Source organism: Capsicum annuum, chromosome 10, assembly GCF_002878395.1.
Source record: "Capsicum annuum cultivar UCD-10X-F1 chromosome 10, UCD10Xv1.1, whole genome shotgun sequence".
Lineage (NCBI taxonomy): Eukaryota > Viridiplantae > Streptophyta > Magnoliopsida > Solanales > Solanaceae > Capsicum > Capsicum annuum.
Genome location: NC_061120.1, coordinates 16,408,984 through 16,414,421, shown reverse-complemented (window position 1 = coordinate 16,414,421; position 5,438 = coordinate 16,408,984). Strand labels below are relative to the sequence as shown.

General features: G+C 38.6%; 1 non-coding gene across 1 annotated transcript; it reads right to left on the bottom strand.

Moving 5' to 3' along the window:
- Nucleotides 1–1,379: 1,379 nt before the first annotated feature.
- LOC124888324 lies at nt 1,380–1,486 on the bottom strand. Its single transcript, XR_007046451.1, has one exon. It is a non-coding gene; the product is annotated as a small nucleolar RNA R71 (small nucleolar RNA).
- Nucleotides 1,487–5,438: the final 3,952 nt, after the last annotated feature.

Below are 5,438 nucleotides of genomic sequence, written 5' to 3'. Positions count from 1 at the left end.
TAGATTATAATGTCATCTTGGGTATGGATTGGTTAGCTCCTTATAATGTTGTCCTAGATTTTTATGCTAAGACCATGAACTTAGCTTCGCCGGGTATCCCAAGGATAACTTAGAAGGGTGTGTTTCAATCAGGATAGCTTAGAAGGTTAGCTCCTTATCATGTTGTCCTTTGTTCCATGTTCGAATTAAGAATTAGGAGTGAAAACCCTAATTGTCTTAGATACCATATCTTCTTGAAAGAGAGATGTGGGTGAGGAGTAATTATGAACAATAATTTGAATTAGCATATTTTATAGCATCATCTTAGAAATAAGGTGTTACTTGAATTAGCTCATTTCATAGCATTATCTTAGAAATAAGGATGCTAGTTGAGGTAGTGGATTGGTAGAGTTGACGCACTCTTGAGGTATTTGAAAGAATCCACGAGTGAGATTTGGTGTTTAATTGAAAGATTAAAACCAAGACCCTAAATCTAGCCTACCTTAAACCCTTAACTAAACTTGGACTAATTGTTGATAAAACCATGCATACTTCCCACCTAGGATAACATAATCCCACGGTTTCTCTCAATTTGGTAACACTCCTAATTCCATAATTCTCTTAATAGTGTTTGATTATCTTTGTGTTTAACATTGTTAAAAAAAATCCCCCAATTTAATTTTACTTGTTATTTAATTTACACTACGGGTTAACGTCTTTTTAACTTCCAACACATGTAGGCTTTGAAATCAAAGTTTGCACCCCTTTTGGATTTGACCCCGACTTTAGTTGGGTAATTATATTGATAACGTTCGCCTTACATCTAAATTTGAATGTAAGTTTGAACGTTATAAAAAATGTCGCCGTTGCCGGGGAGTTAAACATAGTTTTCACAATTGTGGTGGTTTTAGTGACCTTAGGTTAGCCGTAGTGTTTTAGTTTACATTATTTTTTATTTTTTTCTTTTCTCAGGTGACGATCATAGCATACACAATGTCTTGAGTCAACACGATAGTAATGATATATCTTTTGATAGGCTTGAGGATATGGATCATCTTAGAGATACGGGTCGTGCTAGTGCTATCTGCATTCCACTAGCAGAAGGGAATAGAGTATTTCATGTCACTAATGTGATGCTCCATTTACTTCAAATGAAGGTTTATTTGGAGTATAAGCCCATGAAGATGCTAATCTACAGAAGAAAAATTTCATTGATGTGTGCGCTCCATTTAATATTGCCCACATTTCTCAAGAGTCAATCCGGTTGTGATTTTTCCCATTCTCATTAATGAGAGAAACGGTTCTATAGTTGCGACCTTTACCGGCGGGATCTGTCACTTCTTGGGTTGAGCTCAACAATGCATTATTCGATAGATACTTTCCTCTTTCTCGAATGCTATAAGTAAGGGATGAAATTACAAAATTTTTGCCAACTTAGTTGTGAACCCTTGTATGAAGTTTGGCAAAGATTCAATGATGAATTGATGTAATGCCCAAATCATGAGGTGCCGAAGAAAATGCTTCTCAAAATTTTCTACAGGGCAATGGATCAATTGAACAAAATAGTGGTTGATAATGGGCCGGGGGTTCTCTTGTCAAGCTATCTTATAGTGTTGCGGAAACCTTGCTAGAGAAACGGACAAAACAAAATAGAGGATGGCATACGAGATACACCGAGGTGGCCATGCGGTCTCCTGCATTTTTTTAAGCAAAGAGAAAAAGAAGAAGGATGAGGAAAGGGATGAGAATATGGCTAAGGTTATGACCCAACTTGACCTTCTTACCAAAAATATGATAGGAGCCCCTCCTAAAACGGTCAATGTTGTTGCTTCTAAGAGTACTATGGATTATAATTATGAAAAAGTGAAGAATCTTGGTAAGGATATTAGGTTCTTGTCGAACCAATTGGGGGATTTCCCGCCCTACCAATCAAAGACAAGGCAGGAACCAAGGTTGGAAGGATTGAGATTGGAGAAATAGAGAACGTGATAGAGATCGGGAGTAGAGATACAAAGAGAAAGACTATGACCAGTATATTCCCCCTCATAAGAGGCCCAAGGAGAAGGAGTCGAGCTCCATAGATCCTGAAAAATTCAAGAGTAAAAATATCTTGGCCCAAATTCTAATGTGTGTAGAAGGGACTGACAAAATGGTAAGGGAGATCAAAAGTGATTTCTCTTAACTAATCCAAACGGTGACCTCTCATTCAACCTTCATTAAGAAATTGGAAACGTAAGTAGGCCAAATCTCAACTCAACTCAATGCTAGGCCAAAAGGAGGTTTGCCTAGTGATACAGTGGTAAATCCCAATAATAATGCTCATGTTATGGTGATAGTCACTAGAAGTGGCCAATCCCTTGGTGAAGATGTGGTTGAGGTGGATAAGAATACCAATAAAAATTCAATTGATGAACAAGCGAGTGAAAAAATAAAGCGGCTAGGAAAGCCAAGTGATGAAGCGCTAAAATCTAATGAAGCGGTTGTTGAGAAGCCGACAATAGTGGAAGAGAACGGTAACAATGAGAAAAATCCTAAAGTGATCAATGGTGATGCGCCATAAGTAAATAAACCTCAACTTGCTCTATTACCCCCAATCGACATTCCTCATCTCTTTCCATAAAGTCTTTAAAAAAAAATATGACAAAGCAATGTTCAAGAAATTCCTTGAAAAGTTTAGCAACCTATTGATAAACATTCCATTGTTAGAAGCTCTACAAGAGATATTGGGGTATGCTAAACTCATAAAGAACTTGATCTCGAAGAAGCGACTTGTGGATTGTGAAGCTATTGAGGTGACTCATAATTGCAGCTCTATAATGTCAAACACAATGGCGGAGAATAAAGAAGACCCGGGTGCATTCACTATTCCGTGCAATATCGGGGTGTATAGATTTGACAAAGCATTGTCTGACATTGGAGCAAACATTAACTTGATCTTGTATGTTGTATTTCAGAAGTTGGGATTGGGTACTCCTACGCCTACCACCATGAGGCTTTCAATGGTTGACTGATCAATTAAAAAGCTCATAAACATGTTGTATGATATATTGGTAAAGTTCGATCCGTTTATCCTCCCAATAGATTTTGCCATCCTCGATTGTAAGATTGATCATGGATACCAACCATTCTTTGTAGGATATTATTGGCCACCAAAAGATCCCTAGTTGATATGAAATATAGAGATATGATATTTCGGGTTCACAATGATGAGATCTCCTTTAGTATGTGCAAAACTAAGAAACCAATGGAGTTGTAAATGGCGTTAGTGATTGATGTGGTGGATGAGAAAGTGACCAATGCTATGGAAGCGGATTTTTGATAGCTTCAAGTCAAAAATAAAAATTAATCTCAAGTGGACGTCATGTTGCGACATTAGATCAAGTGCTATATAGGAGGCAACCCATCATTCCCATGAATTTGGCTCGTACCTTTTGAATTTTGATTGTTAGAGTAGTTGTTATTTTTGTTTTTGATTAATCCATAAGATTTTGGCACTCTGAATGTGTATTTGAGCAATAGGGAGATATTAAGTGGAGTGGATGTGAAACAGCGAAAAAAATAGGGGAATTGAACCTGGTCTCAGGTATCGCGATCACAACACATGAATCACGATAGTGATCCAGAGGCTCAGGTCTGCCAATATAGCCTTGGTTATCATGATTGCGAAGTCTGACTGAGATCGCGACCCCTAAATAATCGCGATCATTGTGCCTGATTACGATCGCGAACAAGGTAGTTATAAAAAGAAGAGCCATCTCCAAAATGGTTTCCCCAATCTTTCCTTTTTAAACACCTAAAAATCCTTTAATTTTCTTTCTTAAGTGATTCTAAAAGTGCTAATAATCCATATTTGCATCCGAGCATCAGGTATGTCCTTCAAATCTTATCTTTAATGCTTGATTTTGAGCCTTAGAAGCATGCTTAGGGTCATGGCTTGAATTAGTGATTTTTGTGCTTAATGAATGTATAAATTGATGTTGTTTTATGTGTTTGTTTTTAGTGGTGTGCACATCATTGGGTGTGCGCATCATTGGGTAAGTCTTGAGTACCCAAAATTGTCCAAAATGAGTATGAAATTTAGGTGCATACCAAGTGTTTGGTAAAAGGCCCAAATGGACTTATTGATAGTTTCCTATGAATTAGAGGGCATGGTTGAGTGTTTATGGAATGTGCTTCATGTTTTTAATGTTATTTATCTTTTATGAACACAGATTGGTGGTGAAATGAAATTTTAATCTTGAACAAGCCTAGGACATTGAAGCCTCAGGTGTCACAATCACGACTCACTAATGTGCATTCGCAAGACCTGAGGCCCGTCTTACAGACCTGTCCAAAATCCTAAATTTTCATTTTGAGACCTAATTTGATCCTTGGGTCATTTCCTTAGCTCTACTCAATCATATAGCATTATTTTCATATAATGGTCTTGATGGTTAATACTTGTGTTGTTTTTGGGTTTTCAAAAAAGCTGAACATGGCAGAATTTGACCAAACCCACTTTCTAACAACCGATTGTCAGACAATATACTATGAGGACTAGGCAGGAGAAAGATACTCCTTGAATAAGGCATCTCCTTGGAGCAAGTGCCTGAGAAACTCTCATCCTTCTACCAGCAACTATAGGTAACGGGATGGAGTTGTTTTGCCCCGGAGCCTTGCAAAGCCAATGAACAATGGCTGCGAGGTTTTACGCTAACCCTAAAGCCGAAAATCTATCCAACCCAATCATGATAATAGGGGGAAAAATAGTCAGCTTTGGCTTCGAGGTGATCAATGAGTTTTATGGGTTACCGAATGCCGACCCAAGAGAGTTTGAGCCAAAAGATTATGCCCAGGGGAGCTAGTTGGCCTCATATTTGTGCCCATGAAGAGAAGTCCCATGGGCCGCCACAAAAATGGGGATCACCTTGAATGAGTTCATAGCTAAATCTCGAATTTGGTTAACCATCATCTGTAGCCGTGTCTCTCCGACCACCAACATGATGCACATCCCGATTATGCGAACCCAGATGGTAGCTTGACTCATAGAAAACATCCCTTTAAATATTGGTCATTTTGTGTTTGGGGAGTTCAGACACTACAAGAATAGAGGTGGCCCCATGCTCATGTTCTCATCTCTAATCACTGAGTTATGCAAGAGGGTCGAGGTTGAGGAATATTTGGGGGACAGCTGGATATCCTTGAAGACACCTATTTACCCATTAGATGTGCGTGGTGAAGGCTTAGCTTCAAAGAGCAAAAAGTATAAGATCGATTTGGATAAGTCGATGGATGATGATTATAATTTTTGCAGGGCTTCCTCAGTAAAGCTATTTGAGGATCTCTCGATCCAAATACGAGTAGTCCTAGAGTTGATGTCTAAATTGCCTACAGGACCGGGAGAGTCTTCTACCAGTTGTCACTCCTACATCTCCCAGGGTGATTATGACAGGTTTCTCAAGGATCATAAGACATAGGGG